The following is a 27,904-nucleotide window of genomic DNA, read 5'->3' on the forward strand; positions in this document are numbered from 1 at the left end:
CTCCTGTCTATGACGCTCTCTGCCACCTGCATGCTCCTAAGTGCATCCAGTTGCCGCTCCAACCGATCCATGTGGTCTGTGAGGAGCTGCAACTGGGTACACTTCCTGCAGATGTAGTCATCTGGAATGTTGGAAGCGTCACGGACCTCCCACATCTCACAGGTGAAGCACTTCACCCCTCTACTTTGACATTTCTAGCACTAATTAATAAATTAATTTAAGATAAATATTTATTAAATCTTTACTAAATTGTTATAACTAAATGGTTCCTAGTGCTAGATTCCTACTATAAATATTAAATGCTAACTAAATACATTAATCTCCTCCCTCTGGTTTAGTTACTCTACTTATTAATTAGTTAGAGTTTTAATCAATTTTTATCAATGTTTTATTTTCAAATTCAGTAAAAGAAAATTCCCTACCAGCCAATCAAGTCACAGCTTTCCTGTGACATCACTTTTTTCAGTTTTTTTTTTACCAGAGGTAAGTTTTTTATACTTACCGGTCCTGAACTCTGCCTTCCAAGTCTTCTCCCAGTCAGCTGTGCTCTTTGGAAGCTCTGGGCTCCCCTCACTCTGAGGACAGGTAGGAAATGAAAGGAACTCCTCACTTACCGAACTTCCACTACAGCACTCTATTGCAACCCAAGTCAGCACTCCAGCTCACTTTAGCTGCCTGAAAACTGGTTTAAACCAATTCTCTAATTAACAAGGTGCAGCTGCAAGCAGAGCCTGAGTGAACCCTGTTTAAAGCTGGTCTAAAACTCACCTTCCCCAACCTTAACAGCAACTGTTAAGTTGCTCGGCTAAATAAAAGACAGATTAGATTTAAGATGAAATTAACCCTTAATTATCCTCACTTACCAAACTTCCACTGTAGCACTCTATTGCAACCCAAGTCAGCACTCCAGTGCAAACAACCTACCGTTGATCTCTCTGTCCCTTCCTATCCTACTCTGCTTTTCTGTTTTACATGATTCTTCTGAAGTACTATCTGCTTCTCCCTATAAAATTCTCCTGACTTGGAGATCACTGCCCTTTTGATGGCTGCCCTGTCTTCAGACATATTGCAAGCAGGTGGAGAAGTTGCACAAACATTGACCATCACGGGTTAAATTGTCTTGTGACAACAGCAGTGTGATAAATGGTCCATCTTCCTACAGCTGATTTTTCTACTGCGTCACCTCAACAACTACAATAACAATCCTCTGCTTGAGTTTCATAGTTTATTGGATGAATTTGCTCTCCTGATACAGTGTGAATCCACAGAGGTCATCGAATAAAGTCCATCTACTACCCTGTGACATGGTGTAGCTAGCTCTCTTCTGTCAAAAGAATTAATTCGCATTGGCATTGCATACTGTTTTGCTTGCTAGCTAGCGAACACAGTTGTGCTGCTCTCTGTTGATGTTTGTATGCTTAGCTACTTTATTTATAGGGAGCAATGTGTTTTAAATCGGAATGTATTCTGATGGTATTAGATTAACTATACACTTTATATACAGATTAATTTCCCCCATATCCGTGACTGAGTCAATAATTTTGTCAAATGGTGCAACATGTCGGTGCCTGTCCCTGCTCTCATCTCTTATTGGGGTATCCAATATAGCTCATGCTCCCATCACTCTCAGGTGTTAATAGAGAGGAGATGTGAAAGATGGTGGCCTGTTTCTGAGATGCAGTTATGCATCTGTCAGTATGAGGTGAGGCCTAACCCCCACTGCCAGTGCAGTTGTAGTGCCTCCCTCCTTATATCCCACTTTTTCCTGGGTAGCCACTTGCAATCCCTAAAAAGGAGAGGGGGTTGGAGTAGTCACCTTGGCGAAACAAAGGAGGTTGTTGAGCCTCTTGCGGCACTGTACCCATGTTCAGCAAGTGACCCCACGGCTGCTGACCTCCTCTGCTATCTCCATCCAGGCTTGCTTGATCAAGTGGGAGGAGCTCTTTTTGCCATTGCTGGGGAAGAGGACCTCACGCCTTTCTCTTGCAGGAGAATCTGGAGGGAAGCATCACTAAACCGTGGTATCACCCTGTGTCTTGGCTCTGCCATCCTGCAGGGTCTGCCTCAGGGGAGGTGGGGGGTCCAGAGTCACTCCAATACTAGTCTCAGTTGCACAGAGCTAGCAGCAAATCAGTGCAAGGAAGCAGTGCAAGCACCTGCTCTGGAGTAAACTGACGCCATATTCAGCATCTTGCATGTCGCCCCCACCTCATGATTAGCTGGGCTGCATACCTCCATAATGTAAAGTGGCCGCCCGCCGCGTGTTTGTGGTGGGCCAGCTGCCCATGTGACTAGTGGGAACGGCGCCCACTTCTGGGTCTACCGCCAGACCCTGCGACAGGCTCACCAAATTCAGCCCTCAGTGCGCTTAGTCATGCCTGCATTAGACTCAGGAATTTGAGATTGCATATTTATCCTTTGGAACATAGGAACAGAGGAAGATAGGAACAGGAGTAGGCCATTCAGCCCCTCAAGCCTGTCCTGCCATTCATGGCTGATCTGTGGCAGAACTCCATATACCTGCCTTTGGCCCATATCCCTTAATATCTTTGCTGAACAAAAATCTATCTCAGATTTAAAATTAACAACTGTTCTAGCTTCAACTGCTGTTTGTGGGAGAGAGTTCCAAACCTCTACCACAATTTGCGTGAAGAAGGGCTTCCTAACATCTCTCCTGAATGCAGGTCTGGCAGCATCTGTGGAAAGAGAAGCAGGGTTAACGTTTCGGGTCAGTGACCCTTCTTCGGTCTGGATGCTGCCAGACCTGCTGAGTGGTTCCAGTATTTCTTGTTTTTATTTCAGATTTCCAGCATCCGCAGTATTTTGCTTTTATCTCTCCTGAATGGTCTGGTCCTAATTTTTAGACCATGCCCCCTAGTTTTAGAATCTCCAACCAGTGGAAATAGTTACTCTTCATCTAGCCTGTCTTTTCCTGTTAATATCTTGAAGACTTCGATCAGTTCACCCCTTAACCTTCTAAATTCTAGCGAAAACAGACCTAATTTGTGTAATCTCTCCTCGTAACTTAACCTCTGTAGTCCAGGTATCATTCTTGTAAACCTACGTTGCACTCCCTCCAAGACCAATATATCCTTCCTGAGGTCTGGTGCCCAGAACTGCTCCAAGACACAGTACTCCAAGTGGGGTCTAACCAGGGTTTTGTACAGCTGCAGCATAACCTCTGTGTCTTTATACTCCAATCCTCTAGATATAAAGGCTAGCATTCCATTAGCCTTTTTGATTATTTTCTTCACTTGCTCGTGGCATTTTAAAGATCTATGCACCTGAATCCCCAAGTCTCTTTGGATATCCACTGTACTTAACCTCTTCCCATTTAGAAAATACCCTGCTCTATCCTTTTTGGTCCAAAATGGATAATCTCACACTTGCACACATTGAAATCCATCTGCCACAGTTTTGCACACTCACCTAGTCTCTGCAATTTTATGCTATCATCTAGACTGTCTACAATGCTGCCTAACTTTGCATCATCAGCAAATTTGGATATATGAATTACTGTGCCATCATCCAAGTCGTTAATGAACACTCTGAATAACTGAGGCCCCAACACAGATCCCTACGGGATACCACTAGTCACATCCTGCCAATCGGAGCACTTACCCATTATCCCCACTCTCTGTCGCCTACCACTCAACCAACTTCCTAACCATGTCAATAATTTGCCATCAACTCCATGGGCTTCTACCTTAGTTAACAGTCTCTTATGTGGGACTTTATCAAATGCCTTCTGGAAATCCATATAAATAACATCCATAGAGATTCCCCTGTCCACGACCTTAGTCACCTCTTCAAGAAACTCAATGAATCCATGCTGGCTGTCCCTGATTAACTGAAATTTTTCTTGGTGTTCAGTCACCCTATCCTTGATTATAGACGCCAGCAACTTGCCCACCACAGATGTCAGGCTAACTGGTCTGTAATTTCCTTGGTTCCCCCTTTCACCTTCTTAAAAAGTGGAGCGACATGTGCAACTTTCCAATCCAGAGGAATCACTCCTGAATCTAGGGAACTCTGAAAGACGATAGTTAGGGCATCTACAATGTGCTCCCCTACTTCCTTTAACACCCTCGGATGGAAACCGTCAGGTCCTGGGGATTTCTCACTCTTTAGTTCCATTAATTTCCTTGGTACAGATGTTTTACTTACGATAATTGTATCAAGTCCCTGTCCCCTATCGGCTATTAATTTTTTTGGGACTTCCGGCAAGTTATCCTCCTTTTCAACTGTAAATACTGAGGCAAAGTAATTGTTCAACATGTCTGCCATTTCCCCATTATCAATGACAATATCTCCATTTTCAGCTTTTAGTGGGCGACATTGCTCTTGACCTCCCGCTTTCCCTTTATGTAACTATAAAATTTCTTCTTATTGATTTTGATGTCCCTTACAAGTTTCCTTTCATAATCTTTTTTAGTAGCTCTTATAAGCTGCTTTGTGAGCCTTTGCTGGTCTTTGTATCGATCCCATTTGGCTGGATCTGAGCTGCATTTTGCATTTTTGTAAGCCCTTTTTATTTTATGCTATCCCTAATCTCTTTAGTTGTCTCAAATTCTAGTTGCTGATTCGTGCTTTTCACCTTCAAACGCTACCTTGAATTTGATCATGTTGTGATCACTATTTGATAAATGTTCACACACAGTTAGGCTACTAATTAAATTTGGCTCATTACTCATAACTAAATCTAATATTGTCTGTCCCCTTGTTACATCTAGGACATGTTGCTGTTGGAAACTATCCCGGACACATTCCAGAAATTCATTACCTTTCTGACAGGTGCTAGTCTGCCTCTCCCAATCTATGTGTAAGTTAAAATCCCCCATTAATACTACTCTGCCTTTGTTACACACTTGCCTAATTTGTGCATTTATACAATCTAACACCTCAGAACTGCTACCAGGGGGTCTATACACAACACCCATTACAGTTTTAGATCCTTTACTGTTCCTCAATTCCACCCATAAGGTCTCCACTGGATGCTTTCCCCTCATTATATCCTCCCTCACCAAGGAGGTGATATTATTTCTAATCAGTAAGGCTACTCCACCCCCTCTGCCATTTTCCCTGTTCCTCCTGTAAACTTTATAACCAGGTATATTTAGTTCCCGGTCCCGACCATCCTGCAGCCACGTCTCCGCAATGGCCACCACATCATAATCTTCCATTTGCATTTGCACCTGCAGTTCATCTAGTTTATTTCTTACACTCTGTGTATTTGTATATAGAACTCTTATTTGGGCTATACCCCCTAACCTGTCCCTCAGCACTGGTGCTTTATTCGCCTGTTTATTATTTCTCTCTTCTGGTTTAACCAGTAACCTTCTTGCAGTTTGGTAACAATCAGCCTCACCACTAACCTGCACTCCTACCTTCTCCTTTAACTTCCTGTTTTTCCATGCAACTGAACCCTCCCCCCTGCCCCCCCACTATTTAGTTTAAAGCCCTATCTACAGCCCTAGTTAGGCAATTAGCCAGGATTCTGGTCCCAGCATGATTCAGGTGGAGCCCATCCCATTGGAACAGCTCCCTCCTTCCCCAGTACTGGTGCCAGTGTCCCATGGATACTCTGGTTCTGCAACCTGCCCATTCTCTCTGTCTCCATCCGTATGGCCCAGTGTGCTGAGTGCCTCTTCCTTATAGTGACCAGGGTGGGGCTATGTTTTAACACTACATTGAACTCCTGGAGTCTGCAGCGAGATCAATGGATGGGTGGAAGTGTGAGAACGTTGCACTTTCAGCAACACAAACTTGAATCGGAATGCCCTGGGCCTGATGACATGGGGAGTGATGCAATGTTATCTCCTCCAGGGAGTTCTGATCTTCACATTCTGATATCAGGTCAGGATCTAGCTGCATTTCCATTCTAATTGCAGCTTTGGTGTGAAGTAAAACTACTTTGGACCAATGTCGGGGCCGTGCACTTGTCTGACGTTTGGCCAATTTTCAATCATATGATATAAGTGATTGTAACACATGTAGGAGAACATATTGTATTGATTTTAAATTATGTTACATTTTAGTAACAAACAGATTTCTATCCTAGTTAAGCATTTTGGATGGGGGCTCAGTAGAGTCAATGTTGAGGTTTGCGAGGTTGACTGAGGGCTAAGTGATTTTAAGGCTCGGGGCATCCTGACCCTGCACATCAGATTCAATAATGGAAAATTGGTCGGAGCTGCTGCCAAGAAGGTAAGTCACAAAGGTTGGGGTCCTGGGGTGGCAGTGGCCTTGGAGGTGTACTCCTGCTTCAAGACTTATCTTTGCTGGGCCTCTTCTCTTCCATCCCCCATGGTACTGGGCGTGACCAGTTTCTACCTAAAATGGTAATTTCTCCAGTTACGTCACGGGATCTTGATTTCCATATTATATGGGACCTATCGCCTGAATCAGGCGGGTGCTTTAGACAGCTGGTGGTAAGTCCAATTTTAAATGGCGTCAGCAGCATTACCAATGTTAATGGGGTGACAAGGTTACTGACCCCATTTGAGGCTGTCACTGCTCCTTTAATGTCAGGCAAGGCCAATTAAAATCGACCTAATGTGTGGTACTTTCATTTCAAACCAAAATTCAAATAAAAATGAATGCACTCTTATGCAGAGACAGCTTTTATCTCAATGTATCCCTTTATGTGCCTCTTTAATAAAAGGGGAAAATTATATCATATGCTCAATGATGACATTCCCTGCTATAGACTGGTGGCACATGAGGATGGTAGTTTCTGGGTACTGGAAGGAGAAGTGAAAATGACATGGTTGGCATTACTCACTTTTTATTGCGCTAGTGCCAGGCACAGTGGGCATTCAGACCATTGTGTGCCTCAGAGTTACACAAAAATAAATAAAATTTCAAGTATATAAAGTAACAGAAAAAATCCCCCAGCTCAGCTGTAATTCACTTTCAACCAGTGGAGCCACAGACGTGTATTTGGACTGGTCGATACCCAACTCCTGCCTATCCTGAATCATTTTCTCCAGTGATAAGGCCACATCAGGAAACACAGCTGGAGGAGGAAGGAAATGGTGTTCAGACCAAGTGAAAAAGAATCCAAGGGCTTCAGGAAGTTCAGTTCGATAGGAACTGATGGAAGTTGTGCTTTTTATTTTTTGCTTGCTTGTTGCTTACATATTCAAATGGAATGAAAGAATACAATCCTGGCAAATTGCATGCGGACCCAGACCTTGTGCGTCTCAGGAGGCATTATTGTCATTTCAATTCAATATTTTCAATCTTTTCATCAGTTTTCTGAGAAAACTGCAGCTGCTTCCATTTTTAATTAAACAAGTGCAGCAGCAATTGTTGTAATGGTGAAGCTTATTTAAACACCACAGATCCTGCATCCTATTTTTCTACGCTGAAAATAAAAAAGCCTTGTTTTTAGCAGCATTGCGATGATAAGCATTAATATACCTTGTGTATATATGAAAACAGTTAAAAACTCTCCATTGTGAATATTAAAGCTGATGGGTAATTTGCCCATTATTGCAAGAAATTTTCATGCTTGTGACCTCTTGCAAGACCTCTGTCTCTGATAGGAGATATTCTCCAAGTGACCTAACAACCAATTTTCCTCCTTCCCTGTGGGAAATCACCTGTCCCCTGCTTGGTACCTCATGCGTATGAAACTATGTGAGCACAGAATTTTTTCATTCTTATTAACAACCTCACAATTACCAGTAAATCAATCAGGAGTGTTTTGTGATCCAATGTGATATAGTTCAGCTCTAACCGTGGCAGGTCATATTCTTAAAAGTCAAAAAGAAAACCAAACGTGTATGTTAATATAAATTGGTTGTCAACCGAAAAGACAATTGGAAATATGGGGGTAGATTTTCCAATCAGTTGGTCTAATGTTTATATGTAGATCAGGTGAACCTGATTAGAAAGTTGAACAGAAATTCATAATGTTGGATCTGCACCCACTTTATATCTAAACCATTGTAAGGCAAGGGTAGCAGGAAGCACCTACCTGAGTCAGGCAGGTGTTTTATTTAAATATTAAAATGTGAGTGTGGATGTCAATTCCCAGCTTCTGTGCGTGCAGGATGTCCATTCACAGTTTACGTTCATGTGAAATGAGTGTAGTGGTGAGTGTACAGAATTTCATTTAAAAGACCTACCCCACATGGACTGCAGCGGGTCAAGAAGGCAGCTCACCACCACCTTCTCAAGGGCAATTAGGGATGGGCAATAAATGCTGGCCTGGCCAGCGTCGCCCACATCCCATGAATGAATAAAGAAAAAGTTAAGTAAATATTTTTGATTGCTTTTCTTTATTTAAGAAAAAAATTGTTGCTGATTCTTAAGTTCCAATTTTAACCTAGGGCACAATGGGACAGGCAAGAGCACCCTGATGTAATTGGCTTGAGGCCTGGGCAATCATAACTCAGGCATCCTTTCTATTTGTCTGTTGAGCTCCCTTGCAACTTATGTCAGGAATCAAGCAGCTCAGCCACCTGCCACCCCCAATATATGGCACAGCTTCTGGGGCCTATTTAAAGCAGGGATGCATATCTTAAAGTTAAATTGCACCCTCTAATGACAGATCATCTTGATACTCATTGCATTGTCATCGAGAGAACTGAGATGAATGCCTTCAAGCAATTTACTTATTTGGGGAGCATCATCTTGTTTGATGCCACCATAGAGAAGGAAGTGGACAATAGGCTCTCAAAAGCAAACAGAACATTTGGCAGACTCTACAAATGTGTGTGGAGCAACCACAGCCTCAGAGCACAGACCAAACTTAAGTGTACAAAGCCATAGTTCTCACCACCCTTCTGTATGGCACTGAATCATGGGTCCAATACTGCCTTCATGTACGCCTTCTAGAGCACTTCCACGAGCGCTGCCTCCGCAGCATCCTCAAGATCCACTGGCAGGACTGCATTGCAAACATTGAAGTCCTGGAAACAGCCAACATCACCAGCATCGAGGCCATCCTCCTGCAAAGCCAACTGCATTGGGTGGGTCATGTTGCCTGGGTGGACGACAGTCGCCTGCCCAAGACCGTGTTGTATGGAGAGCTGGCCTCGGGTAAAAGGAAGAGAGGGGCCCCATGCAAATGTTTCAAGGACTCCCTGAAGAAGTTCGTCTCTGTGTGCCACATCGACCATTGCCAGTGGGAAGCACAGACCATAGATCTTGATGCCTAGAGATGCTACATCAAGAGGGCTACAGACACCTGAGACTGAGCGAAGAGCCAGCATTAAAGAGAAAAGATAGAGAAGGATAGATCCAATTGTCCCCAGCAGCTACTATACCTTCACTTGCACCTGCTGTGGGAGAATCTGCCAGTGACGGATAGGCCTGCCTAGCCACCAGCGGGCCTGCAACTGATGAGTACAACCTTCCCAAAAACTTCGTCTGCAAAGAAATGCCAAGAAGACTCATTGCATTTTAATGAGGTCTCTGTTTGTCTGCAGGGAGATCCTTTCCCAAGCAGTTAAAATGACGGTAGGAATAACACAATGCAAAGACCCCGCCCACCACAGTAACTGCCCACCCGACCCATTCCGCCCAAGACGCAAGGTTTAAATCAGGCTTTTAGGTTATCACAAAGCCTTGTGACAATTATGCTGTTTTTTTCGTGCCACAAGCATCATTAAAGAAAGAATCTTCATTTACTTAGTGGCTGGGATTTTACGTTGCGGGGACAGGAGCTAGCCACCGACTGAAAAGTCGGTGGTGAACCCGCTTCCACCTTGCCTGGGGATCCGTTCCGTATTTTATGGGTCCCCGGGCTTTAATTGTTCCGAGGTGGGACTTCCACCCGCTTGAGGGAGGAAGTCCCGCCTCATTGAGCTGCCGGCCACTTAAGGACCATGATTGGCCTGGGGTGGAAGGGGCGGGGCGGACTGTGTTTCGCCAGCCCCGCCCTCCCCCGCCCTACCTAAAGGGAGGCGGGAGCGGGTTGCGAAAGCCTCCTGGAGCCTCCCACTCCATTTATGGACATTAGTGGACTGTTTTTTTTTATTATGAAAATCCAGAAGCTAGCCCATAAATGAACAGTTTTATTCAATCCACTTTGAACTCATAACTTCTAGGTTGCTCATGCAGCACTGTAACAACTAGACTTCTGTAACTACTATGATCCTCTGTATCTTGGGGAAGCAAGCAATTGGTAAAACTTCCATTGTTTCTGTTGTTTTGTTGAAATTGAGTTCTTGCTTGTGGATCAGATCTTCAGTTGTCTCCTTACTGCAATTGATAATACAGTGATTGGCTCCTGTAATGCCTCCTATGGTGGCTGGAAGCCCACCTCAGTTAAAGGTCTTCTGCTGAACCTGATCCTCATCAGGCAATGAATGGACAATTTTAACTCTTCCTCATTTGGTGGGGACAGTCCAGGATAGGGATTAAAATGACAGGGGGAGGAGGCAGTTCATGAGCATTCCCGCTTCCCACCATTTTTACCTGCTTGAATTCAGGCAGACGAAGGCCGCCTTCCGCAGAGGATCAGGGACCCAATTTAAATGACAGCGATGTGTTTTATGACTTCATTTAGACACACATGTAATTTTAACTGCAAGACTATTTAAAGCATATAAGGTCTCCAACCCGCCAGTGAAAACTGGTGGCAGCAAGGATCCTGGCCAGAACAGGCCCACATAAATGACTGAAAACTTTTTTTCAGTGGTTCATTATTGGCTAGGAAGAGCACTCTTGTCCCTCTTGGGCCCACAAGGGTACCTTAGGCCTGTGCTGCTCCGGATTTCTTCTCTCTTCCAATCACATACTTGGTCCCTTTCCATATCCTTAATTACCTTAATGGGAACCATTTCTGTGCATCTGATTCATCCCCACCAATTTCGGACCTGTCGGCCAATGCTGAGGCTTTTCCATTCAGTTTCAGTTGTGAGTCAGTGTGAGGGCATGTAAATGAGGGTGATCATTAAAACCTCCCAGGTTTCAGACTCCCAGGGTTGGACCATTCATCGCCCACTTCAGCCCCACATTTCTGATTGCTGCCTCAAGTTAAAATCACCCCTTACTTCTTTGAGGTCCAAGTTATTATCTTGATGTGGTAAATCTGTGCCCAGGGTAGCTTGTTCTGCAAATGGTGCATCTCCTATGATCTCTGCAACCCCAGGCTGCTCATCTCCTTGAACAACTCCTGCACTGGTAGATAATTAGCAATGGCCACTGTAACTGGCCACTGCCAGGTGATGTTTAACACAGAGTTGGCCACCAAGACACAAATCATTGTCTCACGAGATGGAATACTGCCACAGCAACCATGCTGTGGTGATGAAACTCTCTGTATTTTTCATTTGTGTCAATGTGTAATTAATTCAAAAGTTTCAATGTGATTTGAGAACTTCATTTTCATTTTTATTCTTATCCCTCCGCATGAGTTTCTCATGATTGATGTGTAATAGCAGATCAGCCGCTCTCGAAAAACCTCTCCCAAGTTTTGTTCCCATGGAAACTAAAATCAGGCGGGGTGTATTATGAGCAGCCAAACTGATATCATACGTTTTACCCTATCATCAAAAGTCAAACATATCCCCATAAGATTTTAACAAGTGCATTATTTGGCTAATTTTCATTTATAATTCATAATGTTTCCTACGTTTACAACAGTGACTACATTTCAAAAGTACTTCATTGGCTGTAAAATGCTTTGGGATGTCCGTGGCCGTGAAATCACTATATAAATGCAAGTCTTTCTTTTTTAACATTTCTATATGAGCGCAAGACTCAAAGTAATAGTAAAAAGAGAAGATACATCCACTTTTTACGAGTTCAGCGTACTAAAAGTCCGGAGGAAAATATGGCCTGGGATTCAATTCTATTTCTCAAACTGCAGCTGTTTCATTTCATTTAAGGTCATCAATTTCCATTTGAATAAGCATCACACATCAAGCTGACACTGCCATGGCTTCCTGTGCTTAGACACATCTTAAACAAACAGACTGTACATTCCATCAAATACCACAGCAACATCAAGTTTAATACAGATGTCATTTTTTAGATGACTCATCGTTATCAACTCTTCATCCTAGGTACCTTAGAGACGGCAAACATTGCGACCAAACATAAACTGAATTAATCGTGTTTGAATTAGTGCCTGTGCTCTAAAATTGCATATACTTGTAACAATAATACACCATCATTCACCAACTACACACTGTATACTTCAATTTCAATTTAACAATATCCAAGGTGTGTTTTAACACCTGAACTGATTAACTTAATAATATGTTCTTTTATGAGTACATACTTGGCAAGCCTTGTGCGAGAAGTTTGGATTATTTTCTCTACAGCGTGGGAGATATGTATATTAAACTTCCATAAAAAGATATATATATATATATATAAATTCTTTAGAAAGGATGAAAACTGTAAGCATCGATATCTATGCAGTCCATTTTTTTTTCGATCATGGGATGTGGGCATCGCTGGCTAGGCCTGCATTTATTGCCCATCCCTAATTGCCCTTGAGAAGGTGGTGGTGAGCTGCCTTCTTGACCCGCTGCAGTTCATGTGGGGTAGGTACATCAACAGTGCTGTTAGGAAGGGAGTTCCAGGATATTGACCCAGTGACAGTGAAGGAACAGGGGTATAGTTCTAAGTTAGGATGGTGTGTGACTTCGAGGGGAACTTGCAGGTGGTGGTGTTCCCATGCATCGGCTGCCCTTGTCCTTCTAGGTGGGAGAGGTCATGGGTTTGGAAGGTGCTAAGGAGCCTTGGTGCATTGCTGCAGTGCATCTTGTCGATGGTACACATTGCTGCCACTGTACGTCGTTGGTGGAGGGAGTGAATGTTTGTGGATGGGGTGCCAATCAAGTGGGCTGCTTTGTCCTGGATGGTGTCAAGCTTCTTGAGTATTGTTGGAGCTACACCCATCCAGGCAAGTGGAGAGTGTTCCATCACACACCTGACTTGTGCCTTGTAGATGGTGGAGAGGCTTTGGGGAGTCAGGAGGTGAGTTACTCACCACAGGATTCCTAGCCTCTGAACTGCTCTTGTAGCCATGGTATTTATATGGCTACTCCAGTTCAGTTTCTGGTCAATGGTAGCCCCCAGGATGATGATAGTGGGGGATTCAGCGATGGTAATGCCATTGAATGTCAAGGGGAGATGGTTAGATTCTCTCTTGTTGGAGATGGTTATTGCCTGGCACTTGTGTGGCGCGAATGTTACTTGCCACATATCAGCCCAAGCCTGGATATTATCCAGGTCTTGCTGCATTTCTACACAGACTGCTTCAGTTTTTGAGGAGTCGTGAATGGTGCTGAACATTGTGCAATCATCAGCAAACATCCCCACTTCTGACCTTATGACTGAAGGAAGGTCATTGATAAAGCAGCTGAAGATGGTTGGGCCTAGGACACTACCCTGAGGAAGTTCTGCAGTGATGTCCAGGTGCTGAGATGATTCACCTCCAACAACCACAACCATCTTCCTTTGCGCTAGATACAACTCCAACCAGCAGAGAGTTTTCCCCCTGATTGCCATTGACTCACTGAGCAGGTTATTGCTAAGCAAGTGCTGCTTGATGGCACTGTTGACGACACCTTCCATCACTTTACTGATTATTGAGAGTAGGCTGATGGAGCGCTAATTGGCTTTTTGTGTACAGGACATACCTGAGAAATTTTCCACATTGTCGGGTAGATGCCAGTGTTGTAACTGTACTGAAACAGCCTGGCTAGGGTGTGGCAAGTTCTGGAGCACAGGTCTTCAGTACTATTGCCAGAATATTGTCAGGACCCATAGCCTTTGTGGCATCCAGTGTTAAAAGAAACACTGCAATGGCAACATAATGAGTACCATGGATATGTCACCTATTGAATGGAAGCAACCAGGGTTGAATAGTGCAGACTATGTTACATTAATATGGAGGAACATTGGTTGATTACCTTTTGAGGACAAAGAGGCCTTTCAGGTTTTAGGGTGGAAAATTTACCTTCCTCTGATTTGTTAAATTGGGAAATTGCACGTGAGCTATTGGGAGGAGTGATTTGATGGATAGAATGACCTTCCACATTCTATATTTTATTTTTCTGTTTTGTAAAGAGATTTGTTCATACATTGCTCAGACTTCAGTACAAAATGCTTTAATTGAGAAACTTCAGAGTGTTCTGTAATTAAACACAAATTTTGGACATAGGAACAATTTCTAATAAGTTACCTCTATTGTATTTCTTTTCATCTTTTATTGAAATAGAAATTATGGGTTTAGAGAGATTTATTCAATTTAGAAGGACTTATTGTTCCAAAATAAGACTATTATCAAAGATAAGCAACACAAATGTAAGCAGACATTTAATTTAACTGAAAGGAGAGAATGTGTCATTACTGTTTGGAAAAATTAGTTCTGAGTTGCATCCAAAGTTGGTCTGCAGAGCAGAATACTTCAAAGTTATGTGGGTCATCTCTTTTACATAGCCATTGGAGAATATCCCATGTCAAATGGGAGCACTGTTCTGGAGTTGCTGGAGATCAGAGTGCAGACTTTAAACAGCCAAAGATTGTCTAAAGATTTCCAGCAGTAGGCTGGGGAGCAGCAAGTAAATAGGAATGTGTTTGAATAACTGTATTAATTTTAAGAGCTCGCTGGATGGCTCATGTATGACTTTTCACACTTTTTATCTGGCGCTGACAGCCAAAGAAGGTTTCAAGGGCATTGGAACAGGGAACAACTAAAAAGCTCACAATTTCAATGAAAATGATCTCCAAACTTACATTGAAGAGATTGAGCAGAAGAAAGAGAGTTCTAGATCTCCATGGGGAGAAGCTGCAAAAAATGTCTCTCATGCCATGTGGACAGAGGTGGCATTGGCTGAGTGCCAACTTTTAGTTTTTAAGTTTTTTTTTTAGTTTTAGAGATACAGCACTGAAACAGGCCCTTCGGCCCACCGAGTCTGTGCCGACCATCAACCACCCATTTATACTAATCCTACACTAATCCCATATTCCTACCACATCCCCACCTATCCCTATATTTCCCTACCACATACCTATACTAGGGACAATTTATAATGGCCAATTTACCTACCAACCTGCAAGTCTTTTGGCTTGTGGGAGGAAACCGGAGCACCCGGAGAAAACCCACGCAGACACAGGGAGAACTTGCAAACTCCACACAGGCAGTACCCAGAATTGAACCCGGGTCGCTGGAGCTGTGAGGCTGCGGTGCTAACTACTGCGCCACTGTGCCGCCCAAACTCTTTCAGCTCAAGTGTTGTAGGCCAGTGCCATAAGAAGTTCAATGATCTGACCAGAGCAGGCAAGGTAACATATTTGCCACTTCTTTCCTTTCTTGGGCATTCTGAGCAGTGTATATTCTTCACCCTCTAAAATTAAAAGCTGTGCAAATAACTCTTCATACAGTGCTCAAAATTCTATAGCATGGGTATCTAGCTCCACTTACAGCAATGACCTTGAAGTCGAACCTTGAAATCCCTTCTTCCATTTTAACAGGTTGATAACATCACATCACTTGCATGAACAATCCCATACCACTTGACATACACTCTTCAATTGCTACACTTCAGCTAATTCACTCAGTCTGGTTGTCGGAGAAATGTGGTCACATTATCCACAAGAAGCAAGGGACTGGAGGGAGCATCCCAACAATGGAAAAGGGAAAAGGAGAGGGTGTAAAACAGGCTATCAATTCGCTATCGCTGAAGACCAATTTCACTCCCGTGATTTCTGTATCAATAACTTTGTTTACTATGATGAATCTGCTCAGATGCTGTTTATTAAGCTGAACTACAGAGTGGTGATAATGGGGGATGTCAATTTTCCTGATATAGACTGGGATAGTAACAGCGAAGAAGGGAGGGATTTCCTGAAGTGTATTTAAGAGAACTTTCTTGATTATTGTGTTTCCACCCCATGAAGGAAGAAGGAGTAGTAGATCTAGTTCTGTAGAATAAAGTAGGGCAAGTGGATCATGTTACAATGGGAGAGTATTTGAGGAACAGTGATCATAATATCATCGGTTTTGGAATAGTTATGGAAAAGGACAAGGCGCAATCAAGTGAAAAAATAGTTAACTGGAGGAGGGCTAAATTCAGTGAGTTGAAAAGGGATCTGGCCGAGGTGGATTGGTATTAGAAATTAGTAAGCAAATTACAGTAATTGAACAATGGGAGGCCTTTAAACAGCAGATAGGTCAGGTGCAGAGCAGACATATTACTGTGGAGTGGAAAGGAAAAGCATCCAAAGCTAGAGTTTCCTGGATGACTAAAACTATAGAGGTTAAAGTGAAACAGTAAAAGGAGGCTTATGAAATTGGAGGGTTCATAATATAGTAGAGAACCAAGCTAAATATAGAAAGTACTGTGGAGATCCTAAAGAGGTATAAGAGGGCCAAAGACAGCATATGCAAATAGATTAGTGGCTAATATTAAAGGTAACACAAAAGTCTTATATAAACACATAAATAGTAAAAGGGTAGTCAAAGGAAGTGTGGGGACAATGAGAGACCAAAATGAAAATCTTCTTTAAGAGGCAGAGGGTAAAGGTCTGCTGCCCGATCCGAACCCAATGGGACCGACGACATGTGTCAGGTTTGGGTCGGGTCGGGCCACTCTTCCGGGTCCAGCCTATGGGCTCGGGCCAGGTCCGAGTAGGGCTGGGTCTGGGCCAGGCCGAGTCCAGGTCGGACACATGCTGCAAGAATTGCATGTAAGTGTTAAAAGTTAAAAACTAACCTGAGCTGTGAGTCCGGGACGTCAAGCAGGGAAACTCTGAGTCTGCGCAGTGAGCATGTGAGCATCTCTATGACGTCATCACGCTCATGCTGCAGCTTCCTGATGATTGGGAGTCGGAAGGTAGATAAAGGGAACATTACGGTAATCGGGGCAGGTCGAGCTCGGGTTGGGTTGGGCACTGGAAAAAATGTAGGGACTCGGGCCGGGTCGGGCTCAGGTCCGATGTGGTTATGTCGGGTTCAGGTCGTGTTTTTTTTTTGTGACTTGAGCAGGCCTTTAGCAGAGGGCATAGCTGAGGTACTAAATGAGTACTTTCCATCTGTCTTCACCAGAGAGGAGGATGCTATCAATATAGCAGTAAAGGAGGAGGTAGTCATGATATTGGATAGGACTTAAAAGGTTGACAGTCTTTAAAGTAGAAGAGTTACCTGGTCCTGATAGGATGCGGCCTAGATTACTGAGGGGGGAGGTGGAAGAGTCTTGCCACGATCTTCCAATCCTCCCTGGATAAGGGGTGGTACTAGAGGACTGGGGGATTGCAAATGTTTCACCCCTGTTCAAAAAAGGGGAGAGGGATAAACTCAGCAACTACAGGCCAGTTAGTAGCGAGGAACATTTTAGAGACAAAAATCTAGGGCAAAAGTAATTGGACTTTAGGGAAGTATGATCGAAAATATAAATATCAGCACCAATTTTTTTAAAGGCAGATTTGTGTTTGACTAACTTGATTGAGATCTTTGTTGAATTAATGGAGAGGGTGATGAGGGCAGTACAGTTGATGTGTATATTGATTTTGAAAAAGCGTTTGGCAAAATACCACAGAATATATTTGTTAACAAAATTAAAGCCCAAGGGATTAAAAGGAAAGTTGGAGCATGGATACAAAATTGATTAAGGGTCAATAATCAGAGAGTAGCAGTGGATAGTTGTTCTACAGTGTCACGAAAACATGCTATGTCGAATGATAATTTTTAATCCATTGGCTGGAAACCTAAATTGAATTTTTTTTTTAAAGATAAAAGTTGACTTGATGCTAGCAGCTAAAGATGAACACATCAATTTGCATCACTGTATTTTCCACATTCCAATGCATTGAGATGGAGAAGGATTGTCTGAATGAACTACCTATCCTGTTCCCATTAGCAAGGCATCAAAGCCATTATCTGAATATTCAACTGCTAGAGATGAACCATTCAAACCTAATCACTTGAACAATGGGACCCAAGCTGTAAGAAGGGAATTCCTAGATGTGGACTGATTAAGTTGTAAGAAGCAATACGCATTAGTAACCACCATGCTTGAATCACTGGGTGGCAGTCATATGACAAGTACACGCTCCTTGTGCTTAAGCTGGTGTTTTCTCTGCAGCAGAAAGAGAAGCAGCTAGATGCTGATGAAAAAAGACCCAAATGGGGTCCCTCCTTCTTTTCTCTCTCTCCAATCCACCTTGCAAGCTTTGAACCCTGCCTGCTGACTGTGACCATCCAGGCATACCCCTCCTGCAGACGAGACTCCTTGAAGGAAATCAGCTGCATTGCGATCTCCAGGAGAACCACTGAATCAGCCATCCACATCTTCAAATTGGAAACCTTAGGAACCTGAAAGGAAAGTTGCATGACCACCAAATTTAGCCTGAAGCCAGCTGAGTCACCAACCTCGACAGACTGTATACCCTTTTTATTTCTCTGGACTCTAATTTGACCAATCTTCCCTTCCCCACTCTGTAACCTAGTTGTGTGTGTATATGTGTGAACTTTAAGTATGTCTGTGTGTGTGTGTGTGTGTGTGTGTGAGTGAAAGTTGGAGCATGTTTTATTATTTTACTTAGAGCAGTTGAAATACAATAAAGTTAACCTCTTTCCCTGTTAAACTCAAGAAAACCTGTCCAATTGGTTCTTTTTATGACCTTGACATGTAAACAGTGAAACACTCACTGAATTTGCAAGTAAATGCACATCAAAAAGAAATAGATCTGTTGTGGTCAAACAAGGAGAGGGAAAAGAGGGAGCCCTTTGACCCTTCCTTACCTGATCGTAACAACAGTTTGGAGGGAAATATACAATGGTGTTCCCCAGGAATCAGTATTAGAATCACTGCTCCTTTTGATATATATTAATGGGCTGGATTTGGGTATACAGGGCGTAATTTCAAAGTTTGCAGATTGCGGTAATACAGCAAACAATGAAATGGTTAGTAACAGACTTTCGGAGGACATTGGGATAGGCACCGCATGTTGCACCACAGACATTTAACAAACTTATTGACTGAGCCACGACATGGGGGAAATTAATCTGTACATAAAGTGTGTAGCCAATCTGTGCCATTAAAACACAGCCCGATTTAAAACACATATGCTCCCTATAAATAAAGTAGCTAAGCATACAAACATTAATGGAGAGCGGCACAACTATATTCGCTAGCTAGCAAGTCAAATAGTATGCAATGCCAATGCCAATTACTTTTGTTGACAGTATCGAGCTAGCTACATCATGTCACGGGTTGGTAGATGGACCTTATTGATTGACCTCTGTGGATTCACACTGTGTCAGGAGTGCAAATTCATCCAATAAACTATGAAACTCAAGGAGAGGATTGTTATTGTGGTTATTGTGGTTATAGTAGAAAAATCAACAATAGGAAGAAGGACCATTTCTCACACTGCTGTTGTCACAAGATAATTTAACCTATGGTGGTCAATATTTTTGCAACTTCTCCACTTGCTTGTCATATGTGCCTGAAGATAGGGCAGCCAACCAAAAGGGCAGTGATCTGCAAATCAGGAAAATTTATAGGATGGAGCAGCTGGTATTCAGAAGAGTCATGCAAAACAGAAAAGCAGAGTGGGACATCAAGGGACAGAGAGATTAACAGTAGGTAGCTAAGTTTAGTTTAGTTATCTTGACAGGCTGTTAAACCAGGTCCTGGATTCTAAAATACAGAAACGACAGAATCTCTCCTACACAAAAGGTCAATTGCTCACCAAAGTTAGTGACAAAATTTGATCAACACAATTACAAATAAAGAGCGCCCTTCAATTCCTGCAATAAAGTGATTCTCTTAAATTCACTTATGCCTATATCTCAGTCTCTCACTGTCAGTTCCAATTCAGCTCTGACAAGATAGTTATTAACAAAAAGATTTTTTGAAAAATGCTGAGCTGTTGTTACTGCTTGTATTATTCAGTTACAAAATGTTTAGTCACTATCAGTAAGATTTTACTCCAGACTAATCCATTTATGTCGAAACCAAATCTCTTACCTGTTAGCAAAGGTGCACTTTAACATAATGGGCTGGATTTTAAAGGATCCCCACGCCAGGAACGGTGACGGGGCAGGGAAGCATCAAGATTGCTGTAGATGAGGCCCACCACTGACCTCGATACCAGAAGGACCTCGTCCGATCTCAACGGAGCCCGAGAGGCCTCGTGGCAGCCCCCAACCCCCTCCGCTTGGTGATGGGACCACGATTTCCATATGTAAATACATTAACCTACCTGAATTAATGAAGGTCCCGTTGCCTCCTTATTTGTTGCACCGATCTTCATTCTGGCGGCCAGGGAAATGAGGCACGACTCCTGTGGCAAGGGGGGAGGTGGTACGTTTCTCAGTGTGGGAGGTGGGGAGTGGGGTCAAACTCTTCGGATTGGTTGGGGGTGATGGGAAGGGGTAAAAGACAACGGTTCTGAACTTTGTTGGGGGAGAAGGTCATATATTCATGGTAGGTATTCTGCGGGGGAGGGGAAAGGGCAGGAATGATGTATAATGCCACTGGGGAGTTGGGAGAGGGCATTGAAAGATTTTTTAATTCATTTTAATTACCTTTACATTCACTGGGCTGGATTTTAAAGCCCTTCGCCACCGGGAACATTGGCGGGGGGTGCAATGAGGATTGGTACAGTTGAGGCCCGTCACTGATCCCAACACCGGCAGGTTGCACACTGATCTCAACGGCAGCAGCAAGGCCTTGTTGCAGCCATCACCCCTCCCCCCCCCCGCTTGACAGGACCCGCATTAAAATATGTTAATACCTACTTACCAAGGCCGCAGCGATTCAGCCACCACGTTGCAATCTTTCTTCGGGCGGCTGGCAATGCTGTGCCTTCGAATCCCCGTTTGGGGAAACGTGGCATGACACCTATGGAGAGGGGGGAGGAGGTGATTTTCTCTGTGTGGGAGGGGGGAGCAGGGTTACAACGCTGCAGATTAGTAAGGGGGTTGATGGGAAGGGGTAATGGACAAAGTTTCCGCACTTTGTGTGGGGGCGGGAGAGGTCAAATTTTCAAGGCAGGTATTCCAGGTGGGAAAAGAGCAGGAATGTTGTGATATGCCATTGGGGGGAGGGGGGAAGAGTGCATTGAAAGGTCAATTATTCATTTCTGCAAAACTTTACATTAACTGGCCCTTTAAATTTTCAACGTACATTGAGGGCTGTAAGCCTTTTAAAAATGGAGCCTGCGCATTGGCACGGACACCATTGCCAGCGTCATTGTGGGGGGTGGGCGTCTCGACCATGCAAATGAGCCACCATGTTTGAAATAGCGGCGGCTGCGCGACGTGGTCTCCCTGCCTGTGGGTTGCATTTTTTACACCCGCCGCCCACCGTGTCTTTAAAAATTTTAATGGTCATTTAGGGCTGTAAGCCCTTTAAAAATGACGCCGGCGCCTGTGCATTGGTGCCGGACACCATTGCCAGGGACGGCTCTCCCGCCCCTGTCATGCTAATGAGCCGCTGTGTTTGAAATCACAGCAGCTCTGCGATGTGCGCCCCGTGTGTGTGGGCTGCCATGTTTTTCGCCTACCGCCTATTTTGGCAGCAGGCTTTCAAAATGCAGCCTATTACGTCTGAATGTCTGTAGTATTTCAGGTAATGGGCCATTCACACTCGTCTAAGCTGATTGTTCTGCTGATTCACTTCCAGACAGCCCGGCTCCTTTCTGATAGCTTCGTAATTTGCAAGGTGAAGTCATGTAAATATTCAGCCATTTCCGTGATTTGCGGATTTGTACTCACAGATCCCTTTGCTCCTCTACCCGATTTAGATTCATATTTTGCAAGTAATATGTGACCTTCTTATTTTTCTTATCTAAATGAAGTACCTCACAATTATTTGTGTTGAAATTCATTTGCCAACTATTTGCCCATTGTGCAAGTTTATTAGGGACATAGGAACAAGAATCAGTCATTTAGACCGTCCAGCCTTTTCAGCCATTACTATTAATGTCTTCTTGACAAATACAAAGGAAGACTTGAAAATTTGCATTAAAACAGAGATTTTAAGGGATGATTTGAGACAGATGTTTAAAATTATATGGGAATAGTACAGAGTAGGTGGAAACTGACTGTTACCATTGGTTAAGGTTCTAGAAAAGCTCCTACATGGCAGACTGGCCATGAAAGTAAAAGCCCATGGGATCCAAGGCAAAGTGTCAAATTGGATACAAAATTGGCTCAGAGGCAAGAAACAAAGTGTAATGGTCAATGGATGTTTTTGCGACTGAAAGGCTGTTTCCAGTGGGGTTCCTCAGGGCTCAGTACTCGGTCCCTTGATTTTTGTAATATATACCGATGATTTGGATTTGAATGTAGGGGGCATGATTAAGAAGTTTGCAGATGATACGAGAATTGGGAATGTGGTTGATAATGAAAAAGAAACCTATAGACTGTCGGAATATATCAATGGATTAATCAGGTGGGCAGAACAGTGACAAATGGGGTCTAATCCAGAGAAATGTGAGATAATGCATTTGGGGAAGGCTAACAAGGCAAGGGAATACAAAATAAATGGTAGGATTCTGAGAAATGTAGAAGAACAGATAGACTTGGAGTACATGTCCACAGATCCCTGAAGGTGGCTGGACAAGTAGATAAGATGGTTAAGAAGGCATATGGGATAATATATATATTTTTATATATATTATATATAGTAAATGTAAGAGATCTAGGACATAGAGCTGTCCTAAACAGGAGGAGCGTGAGGCTGTGAAATGCTCTACTAAAATTAGTGGGGTATAAATTTGTCTTGGACAGTAACAAATTAGCAGCCTGCTTAATACTCCTCCTGATTTTCCTTTTCCTGATTTAGGACTTTGTTTCCAGCCTTGACTTTTAAGTATAGCAGTGTAATTACAAAAAAAACACTGGCTTCTCATCTGACACTGACTGACTGAGATATGTCCTAATAGAGTGCCTGATCCTTGAAAATGTGTACAATAAAAAATGTGGTTTGATGAACAGATTTAGGTTTTTTGGTCCTGTGCTTTGCTGCTGATGCTGAAAGTGAGGTTGTGCAATGTCACAGACCTGAATGTGTGTTTCCCTGTATTGCCCAAATTTTTCTGATGCATGAAAAGAAAATCATCCAACATGCTGTCTGGGAGTCATTTTGACAACAAAAGAGATCAGGACATTGGTTTGCACGGATGCCCTTCTGCCCTCTAAGCATTAGTCTGAACATACATGTAGCATTACTACTATTAATGATTTGCTTACTTACAACTTTATCCTCTAACCTGCATATGGAATTTTCTCATTTGTGCACATCTAGGGTTGCATTTTACATTGCCGCCGCAGTCGGCCCACACGGACCGCACATTGAGAAGCCGCCGTGCTATTCAGCGCAGCAGCTCATTTAAATGGCCAGGGCAGACCGCCCACCCTGATGACATGGAGGGGGCAGTCTGTCCATGCCCGGCAATGGCGTCAGCAGCCTTTGCACAGGTGCTGATGCCATTTTTAAAGGGAGTGCAGTGAAGGTTTACCAGACTGATTCCTGGGATGGCGGGACTGATGTATGAGGAGAGATTGAGTCGGTTAGGATTATATTCACTGGAGTTCAGAAGAGTGAGGGGGGATCTCATAGAAATCTATAAAATTCTAACAGGACTTGACAGGATAGATGCAGGAAGGATGTTCCTGATGGTGGGGAAGTCCAGAACCAGGGGTCATAGTGTAAGGATATGGGGTAAACCTTTCAGGACTGAGATGAGGAGAAATTTCTTCCCCCAGAGAGTGGTGAGTCTGTGGAATTCGCTACCACAGAAAGCAGTTGAAGTCAAAACATTATATGTTTTCAAGGAGTTTGATATAGCTCTTGGGTCTAAAAGGATCAAAGGGTATGGGGCAAAATCCAGAACAGGCTACTGAGTTGGATGATCAGCCATGATCATAATGAATGGTGGAGCAGGCTCAAAGGGCTGAATGGCCCACTCCTGCTCCTATTTTCTATGTTTCTGTTTCTGTGTTTCCATTCAATTTAAATTTTTAAAGGTAAATGCAATGAAAAAATTTTGATCCCTTTAAATTGCCCCACTCCCATGCCCCCAATAACTATAAAATTAATTACTTGACCTCTCCCCCAAAACACTTCCCCTGCCCACCTGACCATCCCCTACCCCAAAGTTCATAAACTTTAATCTTTACCCCTTCCCACCATCCCCTACACCAATGAAATGACTCTGATGCTGCTCCCCACCCCCCGCACTGAAAAACTTACCTGCTACCCCATTCCCACCAGTGTTCCGCCTCAGAACCCTAGATGGAGATTCGAAGGCATGGGACTGCTGGCCACCGGCACCAATATTACTCCAGGACAGATGGCAGGAGCCATTCAGGTATGTAAATTATTTTACATATGTAAATTGGAGTCCCGTTGCCAGCAATATGGAGTCAGGCCTCCCGGCATCGAGAACTGTGGCGGGCCTCTCCCGGAGGCATTTTCTGGCCCCCTACGCCACGACCCCCAACGTCAGGAGTGTCTGTAAAATTCAGCCCCTGCATACAAATAGGGCATTTTTTGATGGATGTTGTAATATTGTCCAATACAACTAACAGTTTCAAACATGGAGTTAAACTGATAGGCTTCAAAATCATTTCTGAATTCTACTTGATCCATAATTCTTATCTGGTTGCCAGTTTTCCGAATATTTTTCCAATTCAGATCAGGTTAGAATTCAGGAGAATCTTAGCAGGAGATCAGGGGCGGCACAGTGGCGCAGTGGTTAGCACCGCAGCCTCACAGCTTCAGGGACCCGGGTTCGATTTTGGGTACTGCCTGTGCGGAGTTTGCAAGTTCTCCCTGTGACCGCGTGGGTTTTCACCGGGTGCTCCGGTTTCCTCCCACAGCCAAAGATTTGCAGGTTGTTAGGTTAATTGGCCATTGTAAATTGCCCCTAGTGTAGGTAGGTGTTAGGGAATATGGGATTACTGTAGTGTTAGTATAAATGGGTGGTTGTTGGTCGGCACAGACTCGGTGGGCCGAAGGGCCTGTTTCAGTACTGTATCTCTAAAATTTAAAAAAAATCAGTGGAACCCCTAGAGAAATAGTGTAAATGACTGACCTCTTGCCAGAGAGCGCCTGCAGAAATTCCAGGCGCCAGTGTCATTCTACCCATATGAAAAAACTGTTCATAAAATTTGATTGTACTATTGAAAAATCCAAACAGTGTTTCAAATACATAGATTACAATGGGGCCTCCCTGCTGTGAAGGGTCCAGAGTGGTCGCACAGAGTGGTCATAAATAGAGTCCAGAAGTTGGGAATTTGGTGAGAGTGGGAATTCTCTGATAAGTATTGGTAAGTATTTCTCAAACTGAAATTTAGTTTAACATTTAAATTTAAATTAGAACTTTAAAAATTATGAAAGAAACTGCAAGCTATTTAACAGAAACTGTCGATCAGTTGTAAGTGATTGCCTGAATAAGTATTAATTGCTGTGTGTAGGAGTCTGAGCCAGCACTTATAACTTGGGTGTGGCTATAAAAGATGTATAAAGTAAATAGCATCTGTTGACACAGAGTGGTTGTAAAAGGAATGCATTGTAAATAGAATGCAAAGATTGGGAATTTGGTGAGAGTAGGAATTCTGTAGTAAGTACTGGTGAGTATATCTCAAACTGAAATTTAGTTTGACATTTGGATTTAAATTACAACTTTAAAAACTGTGAAAGCATCTACAAGTTAGTTAACAGAAACTGCCTGTCAGCTGTAAGCAATTGCCTGAATAGGTGCTAATTATTGTTTGCGGGAGTGAGCACTTGTAATTGGGTGTGGTTGAAAAGGTGTGTAAAAGTAAACATGATATGCTGATGCACAGAGTGGTCCTAAAAGGAGTGCATTGTTAACAGAGTGCAAAAGTTGGGAATTTGGTGAGAGCGGGAATTTGGTGCAGAGGGGGAAGGAGGTGCTGCTTTAAACCTTTGGTATTTGTAGTGATTTGTATAAGCTTGAGGCAATAAATATTTAAAATTCTTGTCCAGCATTTTAGTACTTAGTGCAAATTAGTGTGTAGGGAAAAAAACTTACAAACTAAAAGGTAAATATAAATAATCTAGATGAAAATGTGGTAGAGCAGATTGTGTGTCTAGACTGCAATATGTGAAAGTTTGTGGACAGTAACCCTGCCCTGAGCAAACAGATTTGCAGTTGATTTCTCCGTCATGAATCTCTCCAGCTCTGAGTCATTGATTTGACGTGTGAGTTGGAGACACTCTGACAGATAGGGGAGAATGAGAAGTATCTGAACATTTAGCTCTAAACTTCAGTCATATCTCACAGAGAGGTGCAGGTTCAGAATGGCGTTAGTGTGACCGATAGTGTATAGAGTACACCTGGGAACCCATCTGAGATAGAGAACGAGAATCTGCAAAAATTGATCCTATCCAACAGGTACAATGTACCTGTTACCTGCGAGGTTAGGAATAAAGATTGTTAGAAGGACAGCCAGAATGTGAATTATGGCATCTTGGAGCAGGAGGCTGTCTAACATGGGGGAGGAGGAGGAGGATGTAGATATGGAACTTAGAGAGACTGTGAAGTTCTTGAGCAAATTGTCACAGGGAGAGACAAGGTATTGGAGGTTTTGGAAGGCTTAAAAGTGGACAAATCTTCAGGTCCGGACAATTAGTGTCCCAGGATGCTGTGGGAAGTGAGGGTGGATATTGCAGGGGCTCCGACCCTAATTTTTAATGCCTCTCTGGCCACGGGGGAGGTGCCAGAGGACTGGAGATCAGCTAATGTGGTCCCACTATTTAAGAAGGGTAGTAGAGATAAGCCAGGGAACTACAGACCAGTGAGTTTCATGTCAGTGGTAGGGAAACTATTGGAGAAAATTCTGAAGGAGAGAATCTATCTCCACTTGGAGAGGCAAAATTTGATTAGGAATAGTCAGCATGGCTTTGTCAGAGGGAGGTCTTGCCTAACAAATTTGATTGAATTTTTTGAGCATGTGTAGATGAGGGTAGTGCAGTTGATGTAGTTTACATGGATTTCAGCAAAGCCTTTGACAAGGTCCCACATGGGAGACTTATCAAGAAAGCAAATGCGCATGGGATACAAGGTAACTTGATAAGGGGGATTCAAAATTGGCTTAGCTGTAGGAGACAGAGAATGATGACAGACGGCTGTTTTAGTGACTGGAAGCCAGTATCCAGTGGCGTACCACAGGGATCTGTGTGGGTCCCCTATTGTTTGTCATTTATATAAATGACATAGATGACTATGTGGGGGGTAGGATCAGTAAGTTTGCGGATGACACAAAGATTGGCTGAGTGATTAACAGTGAGGTGGAGTGTCTTAGGTTACAGGAAGATATAGACGGGATGGTCAAATGGGCAGAAAAGTGGCAGATGGAATTTAACGCTGAAAAGTGTGAGGTGATACACTTTGGAAGGAGTAATGTGACACGGAAGTATTCAATGAATGGCCTGACACTGGGAAGTTCCGAGAACAAAGGGACCTTGGCGTGTTTGTCCATAGATCTCTGAAGGCAGAAGGGCAGGTTAATAGGGTGGTGAAAAAGGCATATGGGACACTTGCCTTTATCAATCGAGGCATAGATTACAAAAGCAGGGAGGTCATATTGGAGTTGTACAGAACTTTGGTAAGGCCACAGCTGGAGTAGTGTGTGCAATTCTGGTCACCACATTATAGGAAGGATGTGATTGCATTGGAGGGGGTGCAGAGGCGATTCACCAGGATGTTGCCTGGGATGGAACATTTAAGCTATGAAGAGAGGTTGGATAGGCTTGGGTTGTTTTCGCTGGAGCAGAGATGACTGAGGGGTGACCTGATCGAGGTGTACAAGATTATGAGGGGCATGGACAGGGTGGATAGGGAGCAGCTGTTCCCCTCAGTTGAAGGGTCAGTTACGAGGGGTCACAAGTTTAAGGTGAGGGGCGGGAGGTTTAAGGGGGATTTGAGGAAGAACTTTTTTACCCAGAGG

At 43.4% G+C, this 27,904-nt stretch overlaps 1 long non-coding RNA gene across 1 annotated transcript in view; it reads left to right on the forward strand.

The window, feature by feature from the left end:
• The first annotated feature begins 508 nt into the window (after positions 1-508).
• LOC137358193 (uncharacterized) overlaps positions 509-27,904 on the forward strand; it is an 81,467-nt gene continuing 54,071 nt past the window's right edge. The window contains exons 1-2 of the long non-coding RNA XR_010971197.1: positions 509-585; positions 4,734-4,822. This is a non-coding gene — a long non-coding RNA (uncharacterized lncRNA). The remainder of the gene's footprint in view (positions 586-4,733; positions 4,823-27,904) is intronic.

This window comes from Heterodontus francisci, chromosome 3, assembly GCF_036365525.1.
Source record: "Heterodontus francisci isolate sHetFra1 chromosome 3, sHetFra1.hap1, whole genome shotgun sequence".
In the NCBI taxonomy this organism is placed as follows: Eukaryota; Metazoa; Chordata; class Chondrichthyes; order Heterodontiformes; family Heterodontidae; genus Heterodontus; species Heterodontus francisci.